This window comes from Balaenoptera acutorostrata, chromosome 19, assembly GCF_949987535.1.
Source record: "Balaenoptera acutorostrata chromosome 19, mBalAcu1.1, whole genome shotgun sequence".
In the NCBI taxonomy this organism is placed as follows: Eukaryota; Metazoa; Chordata; class Mammalia; order Artiodactyla; family Balaenopteridae; genus Balaenoptera; species Balaenoptera acutorostrata.
Window position 1 is genome coordinate 9306992 of NC_080082.1, and position 20470 is coordinate 9327461.

The window sequence follows — 20470 nt, forward strand, 5'->3', positions numbered from 1 at the left end:
GTTTTCTCAGGGTATATACCCAGTAGTGGGATTGCTAGGTCATATGGTAGTTGTTTTTAGTTTTTTAAGGAACCTCCATACTGTTCTCCATAGTGGCCGTATCAATGTACATTCCCACCAACAGTGCAAGAGGGTTCCCTTTTCTCCACACCCCCTCCAGCATTTATTGTTTGTAGATTTTTTGTTCATGGCTATTCTGACTGGTGTGAGGTGATATCTCATTGTACTTTTGATTTGCATTTCTCTAATAATTAGTGATGTTGAGCAGCTTTTCATGTGCTTCTTGGCCATCTGCATGTCCTCTTTGGAGAAAGGTCTATTTAGGTCTTCTGCCCATTTTTTGATTGGGTTGTTTGTTTTTTTAAATATTGAGCTGCATGAGCTGTTTATATATTTTGGAGATTAATCCTTTGTCCACTGATTGATTTGCAAATATTTTCTCCCATTCTGAGGGTTGTCTTTGTGTCTTGTTTATAGTTTCCTTTGTTGTTCAAAAGCTTTTAAGTTTCATTAGGTCCCATTTGTTTATTTTTGTTTTTATTTCCATTACTCTAGGAGGTGGAACAAAAAAGATCTTGCTGTGATTTATGTCCAAGAGTGTTCTTCCTATGTTTTCCTCTAAGAGTTTTATAGCGTCCAGTCTTACATTTAGGGTTCTAATCCATTTTGAGTTTATTTTTGTGTATGGTGTTAGGTAGTGTTCTAATTTCATTCTTTTACATGTAGCTGTCCGGTTTTCCCAGCACCACTTATTGAAGAGACTGTCTTTTCTCCATTGTATATCCTTGCCTCCTTTGTCATAGATTAGTTGACCATATGTACGTGGGTTTATCTCTGGGCTTTCTATCCTGTTCCATTCATCTATATTTCTGTTTTTGTGCCAGTACCATATTGTCTGGATTACTGTAGCTTTGTAGTATAGTCTGAAGTCAAGGAGTCAGATTCCTCCAGCTCCGTTTTTTTCCCTGAAGACTGCTTTGGCTATTCGGGGTCTTTTGTGTCTCCATACAAATTTTAAGATTTTTTGTTCTAGTTCTGTAAAAAATGCCATTGGTAATTTGATAGGGATTGCATTGAATCTGTAGATTGCTTTGGATAGTATGATCATTTTCACAATATTGATTCTTCCAATCCAAGAACATGGTATATCTCTCCATCTGTTGGTATCACCTTTAATTTCTTTCAACAGTGTCTTATAGTTTTCTGCATACAGGTCTTTTGTCTCCCTAGGTAGGTTTATTCCTAGGTATTTTATTCTTTTTGTTGCAAGGGTAAATGGGAGTGTTTCCTTAATTTCTCTTTCAGATTTTTCATCGTTAGTGTATAGGAATGCAAGAGATTTCTGTGCATTAATTTTGTATCCTGCAAGTTTACCAAATTCATTGATTAGGTCTAGTAATTTTCTGGTGGCATCTTTAGGATTCTCTATGTATAGCATCATGGCATCTGCAAACAGTGACAGTTTTACTTCTTCTTTTCCAATTTGTATTCCTTTTATTTCTTTTTCTTCTCTGATTGCCGTGGCTAGGACTTCCAAAACTATGTTGAATAATAGTGGTGAGAGTGGACATCCTTGTCTTGTTCCTGATCTTAGAGGAAATGCTTTCAGTTTTTCACCATTGAGAATGATGTTTGCTGTGGGTTTGTCATATATGGCCTTTATTATGTTGAGGTAGGTTCCCTCTATGCCTAATTTCTGAAGAGTTTTTATCATAAATGGGTGTTGAATTTTGTTAAAAGCTTTTTCTGCATCTACTGAGATGATCATATGGTTTTTATTCTTCAACTTGTTAATATGGTGTATCACATTGATTGATTTGCATATACTGAAGAATCCTTGCATCCCTGGGATAAATCCCACTTGATCATGGTGTATGATCCTTTTAATGTGTTGTTGGATTCTGTTTGCTAGTATTTTGTTGAGGATTTTTGCATCTATATTCATCAGTGATACTGGTCTGTAATTTTCTTTTTTTGTAGTATCTTTGTCTGGTTTTGGTAACAGGGTGATGGTGGCCTCATAGAATGAGTTTGGGAGGGTTCCTTCCTCTGCAACTTTTTGGAAGAGTTTGAGAAGGATGGGTGTTAGCTCTTCTCTAAATGTTTGATAGAATTCACCTGTGAAGCCATCTGGTCCTGGACTTTTGTTTGTTGGAAGATTTTTAATCACAGTTTCAATTTCATTACTTGTGATTGGTCTGTTCATATTTTCTATTTCTTCCTGGTTCAGTCTTGGAAGGTTATACCTTTCTAAGAACTTGTCCATTTCTTCCAGGTTGTCCATTCTATTGGCATAGATTGTTTGTAGTAGTCTCTTAGGATGCTTTGTATTTCTGCAGTGTCTGTTGTAACTTCTCCTTTTTCATTTCTAATTTTATTGATTTGAGTTCTTTCCCTCTTTTTCTTGATGAGCCTGGCTAATGGCTTATCAATTTTGTTGATCTTCTCAAAGAACCAGCTTTTAGTTTTATTGATCTTTGCTACTGTTTTCTTTGTTTCTATTTAATTTATTTCTGCTCTGATCTTTATGATTTCTTTCCTTCTGCGAACTTTGGGTTTTGTTTGCTCTTCTTTCTCTAGTTCCTTTAGGTGTAATGTTAGATTGTTTGAGATTTTTCTTGTTTCTTGAGGTAGGCTTGTATAGCTATAAACTTCCCTCTTAGAACTGTTTTTGCTGCATCCCACAGGTTTTGGATCGTCGTGTTTTCATTATCATTTGTCTCTAGGTATTTTTTGATTTCCTCTTTGATTTCTTCAGTGATCTCTTCGTTATTTAGTAATGCACTGTTTAGCCTCCATGTGTTTGTGTATTTTACGTTTGTTTCCCTGTAATTGATTTCTGATCTCATAGCGTTGTGGTCAGAAAAGATGCTTGATATGATTTCAATTTTCTTAAATTTACTGAGGCTTGATTTGTGACCCAAGATGTGATCTATCCTGGAGAATGTTCCGTGCGCACTTGAGAAGAAAGTGTCATCTGTTTTTGGATGGAGTGTCCTATACGTATCAATTAAACCTATCTGGTCTATTGTGTCATTTAAAGCTTGTGTTTCCTTATTAATTTTCTGTTTGGATGATCTGCCCATTGGTGTAAGTGAGGTGTTAAAGTCCCCCACTATTATTGTGTTATCGTCGATTTCCTCTTTTACAGCTGTTAGCAGTTGCCTTATGTATTGAGGTGCTCCTATGTTGGGTGCATATATATTTACAATTGTTGTATCTTCTTCTTGGATTGACCCCTTGATCATTATGTAGTGTCCTTCCTTGTCTCTTGTAACATTCTTTATTTTACAGTCTATCTTATCTGATATGAGTATTGTTACTCCAGGTTTCTTTTGATTTCCATTTGTATGGAATATCTTTTTCCATCCCCTCACATTCAGTCTGAATGTGTCCCTAGGTCTGAAGTGGGTCTCTTGTAGACAGCATATATATGGGTCTTGTCTTTGTATCCATTCAGCAAGCCTGTGTCTTTTGGTTGGAGCATTTAATCCATTCACGTTTAAAGTAATTATCGATATGTATGTTCCTATTATCATTTTCTTAATTGTTTTGGGTTTGTTTTTGTAGGTCCTTTTCTTCTCTTGTGTTTCCCACTTAGAGAAGTTCCTTTAGCATTTGTTGTAGAGCTGGTTTGGTGCTGTTGAATTCTCTTAGCTTTTGCTTGTCTGTAAAGCTTTTGATTTCTACATTGAATCTGAATGAGATCCTTGCTGGGTAGAGTAATCTTGGTTGTAGGTTCTTCCCTTTCATCACTTTAAGTATATCATGCCACTCCCTTCTGGCTTGTAGAGTTTCTGCTGAGAAATCAGCTGTTAACCTTATGGGAGTTCCCTTGTATGTTATTTGTTGTTTTTCCCTTGCTGCTTTCAATAATTTTTCTTTGTCTTTAATTTTTGCCAATTTGATTACTATGTGTCTCAGCATGTTTCTCCTTGGGTTTATCCTGTATGGGACTCTCTGTGCTTCCTGGACTTGGGTGGCTATTTCCTTTCCCATGTTAGGGAACTTTTGTACTATAATCTCTTCAAATATTTTCTCGTGTCTTTCTCTCTCTCTTCTCCTTCTGGGACCACTATAATGCGAATGTTATTGTATTTAATGTTGTCCCAGAGGTCTCTTAAGCTGTCTTCATTTCTTTTCATTCTTTTTTCTTTATTCTCTTCCACAGCAGTGAATTCCACCATTCTGTCTTCCAGGTCACTTATCTGTTCTTCTGCCTCAGTTATTCTGCTATTGATTCCTTCTAGTGTAGTTTCATTTCAGTTATTGTATTGTTCATCTCTGTTTGTTTGTTCTTTAATTACTCTAGGTCTTTGTTAAACATTTCTTGCATCTTCTCGACCTTTGCTTCCATTCTTTTTCCGAGGTCCTGGATCATCTTCACTATCATTATTCTGAATTCTTTTTCTGGAAGGTTGCCTATCTCCACTTCATTTAGTTGTTTTTCTGGGGTTTTATCTTGTTCCTTCATCTGATACATAGCCCTCTGTCTTTTCATCTTGTCTATCTTTCTGGAATGTGGTTTTTGTTCCACAGGCTGCAGGCTTGTAGTTCTTCTTGCTTCTGCTGCCTGCCTCCTGGTGGATGAGGCTATCTAAGAGGCTTGTGCAAGTTTCCTGATGGGAAGGAGTGGTGGTGGGTAGAGCTGGCTGTTGCTTTGGTGGGCAGAGCTCAGTAAAACTTTAATCCACTTGTCTGCTGATGGGTGGGGCTGGGTTCCCTCCCTGGTGGTTGTTTGGCCTGAGGCGACCCAACACTGGAGCCTACCCAGGCTCTTTGGTGGGTCTAACGGCGGACTCTGGGGGGGCTCATGCCAAGGAGTACGTCCCAGAACTTCTGCTGCCAGTGTCCTTGTCCTCACGGTGAGACACAGCCACCCCCCACCTCTGCAGTAGACCCTCCAACACTAGCAGGTAGCTCTGGTTCAGTCTCCTATGGGGTCAGAGCTCCTTCCCCTGGGTCCTGATGTGCACACTCCTTTGTGTGTGCCCTCCAAGAGTGGAGTCTCTGTTTCCCTCAGTCCAGTCGAAGTCCTGTAATCAAATCCCACTAGCCTTCAAAGTCTGATTCTCTAAGAATTCCTCCTCCCATTGCCAGACCCCCAGGTTGGGAAGCCTGACGTTGGGCTCAGAACCTTCACTCCAGTGGGTGGACTTCTGTGGGATAAGTGTTCTCCAGTTTGTGAGTCACCCACCCAGCAGTTATGGGATTTGATTTGACTGTGATTGCCCCTCCTACCGTCTCATTGTTGCTTCTCCTTTGTCTTTGGATGTGGGGTATCTTTTTTGGTGAGTTCCAGTGTCTTCCTGTTGATGACTGTTCAGCAGCTAGCTGTGATTCTGGTACTCTCGCAAGAGGGAGTGAGAGCACATCCTTCTACTCTGCCATCTTGAACCAATCTGATAGTCTTTATTTTAAAGTCTATTTTGTCTGATATGAGAATTGTTACTCCAGCTTTCTTTTGTTTTCCATTTGCATGGAATATCTTTTTCCATCCCCTCACTTTCAGTCTGTATGTGTCCCTAGGTCTGAAGTGGGTCTCTTGTAGACAGCATATATATGGGTCTTGTTTCTGTATCCATTCAGCCAGTCTACGTCTTTTGGTTGGAGCATTTAATCCATTTACATTTAAGGTAGTCATTGATATGTATGTTCCTATTACCATTTTCTTAATTGTTTTGGGTTTGTTATTGTAGGTCTTTTCCTTCTCTTGTGTTTCCTGCCTAGAGAAGTTCCTTTAGCATTTGTTGTAAAGCTGCTTTGGTGGTGCTGAGTTTTCTTAGCTTTTGCTTGTCTGTAAAGGTTTTCATTTCTCTGTCAAATCTGAATGAGATCCTTGCTGGGTAGAGTAAACTTGGTTGTAGGTTTTTCCCTTTCATCAGTTTAAATATGTCCTGCCACTCCCTTCTGGCTTGCAGAGTTTCTGCTGAAAGATCAGCTGTTAACCTTATGGGGATTCCCTTGTATGTTATTTGTTGTTTTTCCCTTGCTGCTTTTAATATTTTTTCTTTGTGTTTAATTGTTGATAGTTTGATTAATATGTGTCTTGGCGTGTTTCTCCTTGGATTTATCCTATATGGGACTCTCTGTGCTTCCTGGACTTGATTGACTATTTCCTTTCCCATATTAGGGAAGTTTTCAAATATAATCTCTTCAAATATTTTCTCATTCCCTTTCTTTTTCTCTTCTTCTTCTGGGACCCCTATAATTCGAATGTTGGTGTGTTTAATGTTGTCCCAGAGGTCGCTGAGACTGTCCTCAATTCTCTTCATTCTTTTTTCTTTATTCTGCTCTGCGGTAGTTATGTACACTATTTTATCTTCCGGGTCACTTATCCGTTCCTCTGCCTCAGTTATTCTGCTGTTGATTCCTTCTAGAGAACTTTTTATTTCATTTATTGTGTTGTTTATCATTGTTTGTTTGCTCTTAGTTCTTCTAGGTCCTTGTTAAACGTTTCTTGTGTTTTCTCCATTCTATTTCCAACAGTTTGGATTATCTTTGCTCTCATTACTCTGAATTCTTTTTCAGGTAGACTGCCTATTTCCTCTTCATTTGTTTGGTCTGTTGGGTTTTTACCTTGCTCACCATCTGCTGCGTATTTCTCTGTCTTCTCATTTTGCTTAACTTACCGTGTTTGGGGTCTCCTTTTCACAGGCTGCAGGTTCGTAGTTCCTGTTGTTTTTGGTGTCTGCCCCCAGTGGCTAAGGTTGGTTCAGTGGGTTGTGTAGGTTTCCCGGTGGAGGGGACTGGTGCCTGTGTCCTGGTGGATGAGGCTGGATCTTGTCTTTCTGGTGGGCAGGACCGCATCCAGTGGTGTGTTTTGGGGTGTCTGTGGCTTTATTATGATTTTAGGCAGCCTCTCTGCTAATGGATGGGGTTGTGTTCCTGTCTTGCTAGTTGTTTGGCATGCGGAATCCAGCACTGTAGCTTGGTGGTCATTGAGTGGAGCTGGGTCTTAGCGTTGAGATGGAGATCTCTGGGAGAACTTTCACCGTTTGTTATTACGTGGAGCCGGGAGGTCTCTGGTGGACCAATGTCATGAACTCGGCTCTCCCACCTCAGAGGCATAGGCCTGACACCTGGCCAGAGCACAAAGACCCTGTCAGCCATACAGCCTTAAAAAGACCTGAAGTTCCCTGTGGAAGTGGGTGTTGAAAGCGTTTCAGCTTTTGAGGGACTATGAAATGGTGGGAAAAGGGTTTATCTGAAATGAGACAAAATGTCATAACACAGACACCTAGCACGCAAAGATTCTGGGCAGCCGAGTGTGTATGGCCGGCGGCGGGGGGGACTTTATTTAGATGATCTGTCATGAACACTTTTGCAAGGAGGGAATTATTCTCAAACAGGATCCCCCAGCTAGAAGTCTCAACACTGGGACCTGACATAACCCTGCCTGACTCCAATTTCCATGTGTATTCTTTCAACTTTACCACGTTGCCTTGTTTCTAAAAAACATAATACATAAAGCCACCTGAAGTCCCACTGGCAATGATCTACAATATGATTGATTCCTGAATAGCGAGATGCAGGTACATGGACGTGTGTTTCCGCAAGCGTCGGGGTGGGTTGGGGAGCAAAGGGAGACCCTGCAGCTTGATCACCTGTGCCCTGTTTTTGAAAAGTTAAGACTCCCTGAATTAATTCACTGACGCCGAGACCATGAAAGGAACAAAACCTCAATATATCCTTCCAGTGTGACTCTAAATATGACAAGGTTATCATTTTATACACCGTCGTTCAAGAATTGATTTATGGGCCTCTGGGTGTTTCCCCCTTGTACTCTCCTTTAGACATACCTGGGATTATGGCATTCCTTAAAATCCCGTAAATTCAAGTATCTGCTAGGTCTAATTTCCATGGAATAACACAAACAACATTTTAACGTTTCTGAGATGGAAGAATAGATTCTGAAACCTGGCTAGATTCTGAAACTCCTACTCTTGAAGGTTCTTTTTTTCCCCATTTACAAGCTAATAGTTTTTCCAAACATACATTTCACGCAAAGGCCCACGACTCCAAGGAGTACAGCCTCTCCCTTGGTTGCTGCTATTTTGTGTCTTTCTCTCCCACACGGACCTTGAGAAAGGGAGGGACCAGCCGCAGTCTTGCTGAATCATCTTCCTTGTTATTTGTGAAGGAGAGAGCATCCCGCTTGGGAAGGGAGACCTGGGAGGGAGGGGCGGTATGGAGTCCGGCCAACTCTCACCCACAACACATTTTTCAGGAGTGAAATCAAATAGAAAGATAAGCCTTCGGGTCACTGTGTATTCTGTTTTGTGATAACATCTCATCCAAAATAGGATTATGTAAATATCCTTTTTTATGATATCCTATACATCTCAGTGGTTCCATTTATGGCCAAGAATGCAGTGGTCTCTTGGGTTGGCATGCAGCCATTTCCCCCTTTTCTGTTTCAAGGGCAACCGATCTTGCTTGCCGACCCACCAGCAGTAGCTTGTCTCTGTGTAGAGAACATGGAAATGCATCAGATCTTCCAGTGAGCGTATGGACTTGATCAGAGCCCACTGAGATCAAGACTGCATCTTGCGCTGCAGTGGCTACAGGCCCAGTTTGGAAGCCCTCCAATCCTGGACCACTTCATCATGGTCTCATTGGTCATTCTGGTTAATGCGTTCTTTGCTTCCCAAATGATACACCACTGAACTATCAACTCCGTGCAGGCAGGGTCAATGTCCTCTGCTTGCTCTGAGCATGGCTGGAGCACCAGTACTCGATCTGTTCTGCAGTCCTGGTTGACCCCTTGGGTCTTAAGACTCAGCACAATGACACCTTCACTAGGAAGCCTTTACTGACCCTGCCTGTCATGTAGAACTGACCCTACCCTGTTTGAGACCTCTACTTTGCTATACTTTGGAGTCTCTTTACTTACAAGACAAATGCACTTATTTATTATTAGTACTAACTGGAGTGCTATACGTTACTTAATATTTTAACCAATGAAAATACTATACTTTAAGGGCTAATTGTCAGGCATCGTACTAAGTACTGTGTGTGAATGATCTCATTTAGGCCCTCTGCTGTGTGTCCTATTAGAGGAAAAGATAAGGGTGCAGGTTCCAGAATCAGACACTCTGGGTTTGAAATCCTAAGTCCACCAACCGGTGACCATGAGCTTGGGCAAATTCCCTTTCTAGGCCTCTTCTGTAAAATGGGGATGGAACTAAAAATGGCAACCGTATGGGGTTTTTCTGAGCAACACATCCATTAATTCACGGTAGGGGCTAACGCAGAGTAAGCACGCGATCAGTATTAGCTATTTTTATTATTTCTCTTCTGCAGATGGGGAAACTGAGACCTTGGAGGCTAAGCGAGCCACCAGAGGTGACCTGGCTAGTGAGCGGGGAAGCTCAGACTTCACTCCAGGCAGCCTGACCCTGAGCTCTTCACCAATTCAAACCCGGCCATCCTTTTCTTCCCTCTGGTCATGAGCGCTCTGAGTGCCCAGCTGTGACTCTTTGTCTTTGAAGCCCAGCACTTAGCACAGCGCCTGCCACACTGAAAGAGCCAGATACCCATTTAATTCATTGATTAATTAATACATTAACTTATGAATGGTTCTGATTTTAATAAATAGTTAAGCACAGTGCCAGGCACAGAAAACAATCTATAAAGGACTATTGGGAAGCAACTGGTGCGAGATCCATTGCATTTAATAATTTATTTTCAATGAAAGCCTTGAAATGGCCCTAGAAATCTCCCAGATGGAAGTCATCCTCATTATTTCAGCATAAATAGAGCAGCCTTTAAAAATAAACTGCCATTTTCTGCAGTCTAAACCTAGCGTGTGGAGCTTTCAAAACACAATCATGCACTCTATTATTATTAAGAAATGCTCTTGGGCTTCCCTGGTGGCCCAGTGGTTGAGAGTCTGCCTGCCAATGCAGGGGACACGGGTTCGAGCCCTGGTCTGGGAGGATCCCACATGCCGCGGAGCAACTGGGCCCGTGAGCCACAACTACTGAGCCTGCGCGTCTGGAGCCTGTGCTCCGCAACAAGAGAGGCCGCAATAGTGAGAGGCCCGCGCACCGCGATGAGGAGTGGCCCCCACTTGCCGCAACTAGAGAAAGCCCTCACATGGAAACGAAGACCCAACACAGCCATAAATAAATAAATAAATAAATAATTTAAAAAAAAAAAAAAAGAAATGCTCTTCTACTCACTTCGAGTGATTCTCCCTCTGCTTTTGATTTACCAAGAGCATTCCATATAGACAGACTGTACAGCAACTGAATTTTAAGGCACTGAGATGTGTGCCTACCTAAGTACACACAGCAGAGCAGGTACCCCTCATGACACAATCCTGTAGCACTGCTGAGCACCCTGAAACAAAATCTTAATTTTGCGTTAGAGAGTTTGCAAGCATGGAACCGGCTGGTTTCTCTCTACTCTCTATTAGATGCATCCGGATACTTTTGAAGGCTAAATGGTAGAACAGCCCCTGTTGGAGACACCCTGAAACATTTTATAACCAGCATTGTTCGGAAGCACTGTGGTCAAGATCCGAACTTGCAAATTCTCAGCATCAAAGAAGATACAGAGTTCTTTGTCAGGACAATGAACTTGGACTGTTGTTTTCCAGTGAATGGAAAACAACATTGCTAACCCAGAAAAGTGACATTCGGCCCCATCTGGTGACGCCTCAGCTCCCATCATGCTGGGATTACAATGCCGCCTTTCTGTGGAGTTGTTAGAACATGCCACCAGAATCAGGCTTTAGTGCCTGGGCAAATGAATGACCACGTTCATACTTTGTGGCTTTCCCCAGTCACATTTTGAATTCAAACATGTAAGGAGACCAAGCCTCCACCATAGGTTCTGTTATTCCCAACTTCAAATTGAATCCTACTGGCTCACAAATGCACTTTGCAAGTTTTGGCAAATTGACTCCAACACTTTAGAAATAAATAGGATGCTGTTAAAAGATTAGAATTCCACAGTCAAGTGAAATCAGCCTTTGGGAATAAATGCCCAGACCCTTTGGTCCCACTGTATTTGTTACTGAAGTCAACAAGTTATAAAGCTCGGGATTTAAAGTTAACCTGGATCCAAATCTTGGCACCAACGCCTAATAGCTGTGTGACCCTGGCCAAGCTATTTAACCCCTCTGAGCCTTAGTTTTCTTACTAGTAACAGGAGAATGATAATGACTTTACAGGGTTGCTGGGAGTATTAAAAAGGCATTTCTAAAAAAGCATTTAAAACCTTTTTGGATCTTAGGGGATTCTGAACTAATAAAATTAGGTGCTTATCCAAATCCACACGGATTAGAAGTGATAGGAAAGATTTCTGGGGGGAATCAGGAAAAAGTGGAATTGACGCCAAGAACTTTGAGCTCCTGTTCAAATGCTTTTGGTGGGTGGTGGTATCTTCGTCTGGCCAAAGCTAATGCCTCCCGCTTAAAAACTCTTCCTCCCCCCCCGCCCTGTCCCCACAGGTCCCTACCGGGTAACAGCAACAGGGGGGTGGCAGTGTCATCTTCAGCATTCCCCTACCTCATTCCTCACATGCAGAATCATCAACGATGAGTCTCTGCAATGTCTTCTCTCTCTCCTGTTCCTCTAGCAGCCCAGGCCCTTATATACTTTCACCTGGACCACTGCAAGCTGCCCCGCATCTGATGTCTCTTTTGCGGTCCTACTTCCATGCTCTCACCAAAATATTTCGCCTTAAAGTACATATTGGGGGCATGCACTTGCCGCTTCCTATCCCCCATGTTCTCTCAGTCCGCCCGTCCACCCAACTATGGAGTACTTCGTTAGGAGGTACCACCCTGACCATCGTGCTTACTGGGAAAGTGTTAAATCAGAACAACCTCTGTGGAGGGCGATCTGGCAATATCTATGAAAACGCCCCAGAGTATCCTCTCTGAGCCAGCTCTGCTCCTTCTAGGACTCTATCCCGCACGGACACTCAACGCACACAGGAGATGATGTCAGAGCAAGGTTACCCGCGGAGGCACGATGTGTAACAGCAAAAGACTGGGAACGACCCAAATGTCTATCAGTGGGGAATTGGGTCAATGAACGATGAAGCATCCACACGGTGGAAGCCTCAGAGGTTGTTTAAAAAATGAAGAAATCATTTATATGCTGATTCGAAACCATCTCTAAGATGTATTGTCAAGTGAAAAGAGCAAGGTGTGTTGAGTAGAGGGAAGGGGAGGGTAAAAGAATATATAAACATGTTGTCTTATAAATGCATAAAAACGTCTAGAAGAATACACAAGGAAATGATAACAGTGGGTCAGGAGAGGAACTGTGTGCCAAGGGAAAGGGGTACAGGGAGATTTTAACACATATAAAGAAAACAAAATATATGGATTTAAGATATATATATATACACACATATACACATCATCCTCTAACTTCTACTTTTGACTTTGAACCACATATTACCTATTTGAAAGTAAATATTTTAATTATATACGTATGTGTATATATATAATATATATATGTATATATAAAAACATATACATGTATATATAAAAACATATACATATGTATGTTTTTTAAAATGTAAGTTAAAAATATCTAGGTTAAAACAAAAAGAATTGCCACATATGCCAGGCACCTATTTTCTGTCTTCTCTAGACAATGGTGATACACAAATGACATCCCCACCCCCGTCTGCTCTCCATCTTACACACAGAGACCTTATTACCTCCTTGGAATACAGTTTTGAGCACATCAATTTCCTGTTCAAAACTCCCCCATGGCTTCGCAGGTCCCGCAGGATGGAGTCCAAGTTCCTTAGCCCGTATTCACTGATCAACCACTGACCCCCAGCTCAGCTTTCCAGTCTGTCCTAAAGCTAAATGACTCATGGTGACTTATGTGTTTCCACACGTTCTGTCCTTCCACTTGGAATGTCCTCCTACCACCCCAAAGTCCAAGCTCTACTTGATTTCAACTTTAGTTCAAATCTTCTTTCTCCATTGACTCATTCCAGAGCCCACCACTCACCTCCATCCCCTAGCTGGAAGAAATCCCCTTCTTCTTTGAAATCCCAGGGCATTATTTTTATTATCTGCCTGTGGTATTTATCACTTTATATGAGATCATCGTCAATTTTACACACTTATCCACTCTCTTAGTAAACATTTACTAAATACCTACTATGTGTCATGGACTGACAGGGGTGCTGGGGACACAGTAAAAAGCCACAGTAGCAGGATTCCTGCTCTCATGGAGATTACAGTCTTGCGGAGAAGACAGGCAATAAAAAGACGAAACCAAACCTTCAATGATCATTTTCCATAATTGCAATGTGGAGAAGTAAAAAGCTCAGTCAAAATGCCAACAATGTGCCCAAAGCCACACCTTAAAACTGTTGCAAAGGCTGAGAGACCCATATTTAAATCCCAAATCCACCCGAAAGCTATAATGATTCTCTGGGTCAGGGTTTCCCAACCTCAGAACTCTTGATACTTGGCGCTGGCTAATTCTTTGTGATGGGGCTGTCCTGTGCATTGTAGGAGGCAAAGCAGCATCCCTCTACCCACGAGATGCCACTAGAACCCTCTCCCCACTACCAGATATCCCTGCGGTGGCAGGGAGGGGTCTGAAAAACCTCCCCCTTTGGAGAACACTGCTCTAGGCAAATTCCTTAACATTACTGAGTTTCCGTTTCTTCACTGCCTGGTTCTTTGGAGGATAACCCAGTAAACATTTGAAAAATGAAAAAAGAAACCTATTAAACAGAAAGAATACTACCTACCTTAGAAGACTATGCTAGGAATTAAATACAAAAACGTGTATGGAGCGCTTACAAGTGCTTTTATCGTTAAGAACAAAAATACGAAGAGGGTCAATTTTTCTTCCCCAGAGCCCTCAGTAGGGTAGACAAGATCCCTCAGGACCTTCTCAGTCTAAACTAGTGTCAAATCCATGAACTGCCCAAATTGTGGACATGATTTGTGCTTGTATCCCAGAGAGATGCTCTAGAGGTATAGCCCAGAACATGACTCCTTGGGAGGATGCAGGAAAGTTCTCCTCAGGCTACATTTGCCAGATGGATGGATTCAGCTCCAGTCTAAGTCCAGACTTCTTGAACTTGGATGTAGGAGCTGAAATATACTTAATCTGAGAACGGGCGTTCTGGATCCCATACAAATGCCACATTAAAGATGGCGGGATTACATAGCTGTTACAATATCAGGCATTAGATAACGCAGTCTCTTTAAAGGCTTCATTTGCACATCCCCAATCATCCTTGTGAGCCATTTATTTTCCCACACTAGTGGATACTGTGAGCATTTAGGAAGGGTTCTCAGGGTGCTTGAAATCAACAAGGCAATTAGGGAGGTTTTAAAGGAATCAAAAATACAATCAGCAGTGCTTTGGAAATGTCAATAAAATGCTTGGCTTGGCAAACCACTTCTGTATTGTACCTTAGTAAGGGAACTTTAAGATCATCTTAAAATATGCATCCTTCTGAATTCTAGGATTTATTTTCAAACTGGAAAGTGGGTAAACTGATGGGCAGTCTATGGCAGGATCCCTATATAATCTGGGGAGAGGTCTTTCCTTGGAGGAAAAAAAAAGATGAAAAAATGGGTTTTAGAGTCAGACAGACACGGATTATAATTTTATTTTTTTATGTTTTTTACCTTTGGTCCGTACCGCGTGGTACACGGGATCGTAGTTCCCTGACCAGGGATAGCACCCAGGCCCCCTGCAGTGGAAGCGTGGAGTCTTAACCACTAGACCACCAGCGAAGTCTCTAGACATGGATTATAATCCAGGCTGTGTGATAAAAATGGGGTGAATTGGGGAAAATCATTAATGCTCTCAGAGCTTGGTTTCTTCAGCTTTAATGAAGACAGTAATACCACCTTAAATTAAAATGTATGTGTCCAGCAAAGTGTCTTTGCAAACCTTCATTTTCATTCCCTTTAGGGAACAGAATACAGACTCATTGGTTTATATTTTTATAACACCTGCAAAATTGCACACTTTCTAACCAATTTAGTTCTCTCTTGACCAAAATGCTTTAAGACACAAATGTTCCACATCTGTTTTTCTCCACTAAATAAAATAAGCCCAAGCCACCACCTTTTCTTTCTTGCCCCCAACAGTTTCCCTTAACTTATTCATCATTCCACGAGAAATCTTGCTTACAGATAAAGGCATTTCTTTCCGGGGTTGGGGGAGGACTGTGGAATATGCTTTGGGTATAATAGGAAAGATACTCAATCTGAGTTAAGAATGAACTATGTCCTTTATGTGGCCGGTCAGACCATCATCTATGTGTTGTACCACATTCCCTACCATCATCCTTCCTATCCTTAACATATCATGATAAGGAAACTTGGTTGTGTTTTCAAAAGCATAATAATAACTTACATTTCGCTATGGTTTCCAATAAACCAGTGATTTTCCCCCCCCCCCAAAGTCCATGAATAAAACAAACCCCGTCACCATTGGAGATGCATTTTCATGCCAGCTCGGATGCTTTTAAGACCATTTGCCGATCGCTCCGCACCGTCTGACCAGTTCTGGGGCAGGGGGCACGCTCTAATTACTGATTGTGAAGTTCTGTATCTATAGCAACAGGCTGAATTGACAACAGGAAGCTTTACCCTCTGGGGCACCTTCCGAAGTTTATAAAATCAACTTGAGGCCAAGGCTATAGTTAATCAGGAGGGCTTTCAGAACCCGAGGGCTCCGAGTCCACACTTAAGAGGCAAAGAAATTATTTAATAAGACAATCACAGGGCTCGAGAAGGCAGAGTTTATTTAGCTTGCCTTTGCAGTGCATCTTGTAGTAATTTATCCTAATGGTACCAATTCGCCTGTGATTTGATACACCAGGAGACTGGGGGTATCAGTTTAATCAAACCTCGGCCAAGGCTGCCTGTTTCTTAACTATTGTTGCCGTATATCAATCAGTTTCACTTGACTCACTAATCGCGTGGCACGAGGATATGAATTTTCCCAGCATTCAGGGAATTGGGTTGACATAATTCTTTATAATGTGCCCGCTTTTAAACGGCATTATTTCACCCCACTCACATTATTTCATGTTCCTAGAGCTGACGGGTGAAGGGTCTAGATTCTGGGAGGCTGCTGGTGAGAAGTATAGCAGGAAAAAAGCCTGGAGCATCGGATGTGACCATGGACAAGTTACGGAACCCTTCTGGGTCTCGATTTCCTTACTTGTCCCATCAGGACAAGAACTCAGTAAGTCACAGAGCTATTAAGAGGATTAATAAACTGCTATATGGATGAGTCTAGAACAGTGCCTGGGAAGCAGGATACAGGATCTCAGTAAATGTCAGTTTCGCTTCCCACCTGCCCTCATTCCCATCCCCAAGGAGGAGGGGGTAGAAGATGTAGCTGCATAATTTGTATAGGGTGAGATGTTAAGCTTTACAATATTGTATGGGCCTGGTCACACAAGCTTCGATAATCCTAGGAAATCATCTAAACTCAGTTCTCATTCTTGGTTCTTCTGTCTCCACTGGGGCCAAGAATTCCCACCACGTTTTAAACCCTTGGCACCGGCCTGGCTGTCGGGAAGGGTAAGAGATGGGCAGAGTTCTCCCTCACTCTAAAGGCGCTCTGTCCCTTTCCCATCCCCTCTTCTTTCTTATACAGCAGGGAATTTGATTCAAAACACAGTCCAGAGAGAAACCCTCGCACAGAAACGAAGACCCAGCACAGCCAAAAATAAATAAATAAATAAAAAGATGAGTTAAAAAAAAAAAAGTAACTAGGATTAAAAAAATTAAAAAAAAAAAAACTGTCCAGGTACGAATAAGAAATGGTAAGATCAGATCTATCCCCTTGGCGGGCAGAGACTACAGAAAGGAGAGAAAACCCACCTTCATGGGTTGTTCGTATTATTCAAGAGGAAGGAAGGAAAAGGACAACATGAATCCCAGGGTAAGAGGCAATGACCACGTGGACAGCAAGGCCACGGACAGCATTCGGTCCCCACCCCTGACACGGAATAGTGGAGGGGGGCCTCCGCTGCTGCTTCTGTGAAATGGGTATATGAAGACCTATGTCAGTAGGTTGTCATGGCAACACAAGGAGCTAATCCACGGGCCTCCAGGCTATGAGTGGAAGGAATATTAGCTTGCTTCCCAAGTGAATATGGGCAGGGTGTTCTGGTCCCTTTCCCGAAGGGAGAACGAAATCCGAGACTTTTCCTACCATTCAGCTCAGTCATTCACATTTTAACTTAGTTCTGAGCTTACAGTTTTTCCTGCAGATAGAATTGGTCACTCAGTGAGACAGGAAAGTAAGAAAAAAGGCAGAGAGGGAAGGAGGGAAGGAAGAAAGGAGGGAGGGAGAAAGAAAGAAGAAAGAAAATAGAAAGAAAAAGAAAAGAGGAAGGAAGGAAGGAGGGAAGGAGGGAGAAAGAGAGGGACGAAAGAGAGGAGGGAAAGAAAGAAAAAGAAGGAAAGAAAGAAAGAAAGAGAGAGAGAAAGAAAGAAAGAGAAAGAAAGAAAGAAAGAAAGGAAGGAAGGAAGGAAGAAAGAAAGAAAGGAAGGAAGGAAGGAAGGAAGCGAGAGAGGGAGGGAAGGAAGGAAGGAAGGAAGGAAAAGAAAGAGGAAAGAAGGAAGGAAGGAAGGAAGGAAAGAGAGAGGGAGGGAGGGAGGGAGGAAGGAAGAAAGGAAGAAAAAGAAAGAAAGGAAGGAAGGAAGGAGGGAAGGGAGAGAGAGAGGGAGGGAAGGAAGGAAGGAAGAGAGAGAGGGAGGGAAGGAAGGAAGGAAAAGAAAGAGGAAAGAAGGAAGGAAGGAAAGAGAGAGGGAGAGAGGGAGGGAGGGAGGAAGGAAGAAAAAGAAAGAAAGAGCCTTGCTTTGTCACACCTTTTCCACTCTCCATTCCTAAGGCTGGAGGATTTGGCGTGGCATTTAGAAGCTTTATTGTTTCAATAGCAGGGTAAGGAGGTTAATGCCACCTTAACAAGGGAATCATTTCTTCCTCCCTCCCACCTTCTCTCTTTTCTTTTTTGGCTCAGCCTACATTTCTAACACTACGGCTGAAATGTAGTATACAGCTTTTAATTGTGCCCAGAGGCAGTACAACCTCACAGAGGTTTTTAAGCAAGTGGCGGAGGATTTGAGAAACAGCTGCGCTGCAGGCACATGTGCTCCGAGGTGGAAGAGCCCCGTCATCACCTTCACCCGCTGAGCACACACCCTCACACCCGCCACGCATGTACACAGCTGGGACCCATCAGGGCTGGAAGGAATTAATACTCTTAACTTGGTATTTTATTGGACCTAGAGGAGCCTGATGCTATATTAAATCTGTAGCACGTAAGTAGGATTTTGCTCTATCTTGGAGTTCCTGGGGTTGGCGGCTTGGTGGGCTGGGTGGGATATTAAAAACACACACACGCACGCGCACACACACACACGACCTCTTTTCCGATGCCGAGAACAAATTGTTTTAATATCCCAATGTTTGGTGTATTTATTATTAGAGATGAGTGGCCGCTTTTAAAGAGTAATGGATTTGTCCCGGCACTAACCTAGTTTTCCCAATTGAATCTAGCTCAGACTCCCAGCAACTGCGGAAAGCCGCCAACACGGATTGTTTTCTCCAAATCACTCTCACCAACACCCAGCTTCCCTTGGTGCAAGCCCCCAAAAGACATCTTCCATCTTTTGGACGCTGCAGTCAATCTTCAAAATCCTACTGCACTCAACCAGTCACAAAACACTGTCTCGTGTTACCCCACTGGACACCCACCTCGCCCCTGGAAATTCAACAAGGTGAGTGTCTGTGTACCTATTTTACAGTCGTGCAAATAGAGGTTCGGAGAAGTTACATGCCCAGGTCAAGGGCAAACCAACCCCAGACCTTGGAGTTCAGTCTACTGACCCTAAGTAAACACGTTCTCTCTAAATCATGTTATATATTCTGTTGTCAACACAACGTGAAAAGTTTATTCCAGGGCGGCTTGTAATGTCTGTGTACCTGCGTGGACAGGTAACATGAGGGAGTGTCCATAGATGTTAAACTCATGTGATCAGCAATGGGCTTCAGGGTCTGTGATAGGCAGAAACATGGCCATCCGAAAGATATCCATGTTAAACCCCTGGAACTTGTGAATGGGATCTTATTTGGGAACAGGGTCTATGCAGGTGTGATCTCATTAAGGCTCTTGAAATCAGGAGATATTCCTGGATTTTCTGGGTGGGCTCTAAATCCAATGACAAGTATCCTTATCAGAGAAAGGCAGAGGGAGGTTTGAGGCACGCCAAAGAGGAGGAGGTGTGACCACAGAGGCAGGGGTGGGAGGGACGCGGCCGCAAGTCAGGTTCTGCTGACAGTCACCAGAAGCTGGAAAGGGCAAAGAACGAATTCTCCCCTAGAGCCTCTGGAGGCAGTGAGGCCCTCATGACACCTTGATTTCAGACGTCTGGCCTCCAGAATGCTAAGCACATAAATATCTGTTACTTTAAACCACTGAGTTGGTGGTGACTTCTTACGGCAGTCCTGGGAAACGAACACAGGATCTTTTGCTCTGGGCACCATGTTGGATTTTGCTGCTGGTGGGGTCTCTTGGCATGAGGGATACCTTCTACTTTGGGCATTGGTGAAATGAAGGAAGGATGCTGGCAGCTGCCCACGGGTGCCCAGTCCTGCCCCACCTGCAAGGACGGGGCAGCTCAGCATCAGGGAGAAGCCAGATACTGCGATCTTCATCGAGACCAAGCAGGTATCAGAGCAGGGCTCACGGGGAGGCAGAAAGCCTACTGTACTGTTCTCATCCTGCTGGACCACTTTCTAACGCATGTGTGGTTTACACAAGTCACTGAATTCACATCTCAGTTATCTCGTTGGTAAAACGAGATTCTCCATGTGGAAAAAAAACACCCTTTGAAAAACTGCAAAACATCATATGAATGTTGGTTATTCGCTTTTATATATATTATCATTATTATTATATTATTGTATATAAAGCATCTCTGAAGCATCAGACTCAGAGTGCAGATGGCTCTCCAACTCTGGGAAAGGACCTAATCTCCAGAAGGTATTACTGCAAAGTTCTCCCAAATATGCTTCTCTCAAGTATCCACTTCTCGTCCGTTAATATATTGAAACCTCTTTAGAAACCATGTAACCCCAAATGCAAGATTAATGGAGCTCCTAAATTTAATGTCTGCTGTGTTTCTTTGGATTTTCCAAATTCGCCTCTTTCAAGCACTGAGCAAAAAGACTCCAAACCAAAAACAACATGCCATTTGTTTGTTTATCATATTAGTAATGAGTTGTTTTTTTTTTAATGAGCACTCAATATTGGTTAAAAGAAAGTAGGCTCTCAAACGCTGCTTTTGATCATTTAAATTGCTGCAAACCCTTTGGAGTGCAATTTGGCAATATGTCTCAGTAACCTTTAAAAACTGTGCCCAACCTTTGACCCAGTAATTCCATTTCTGGGAAACTACCCTAAAGGCATAATGGGAACTATGGAAACTGCT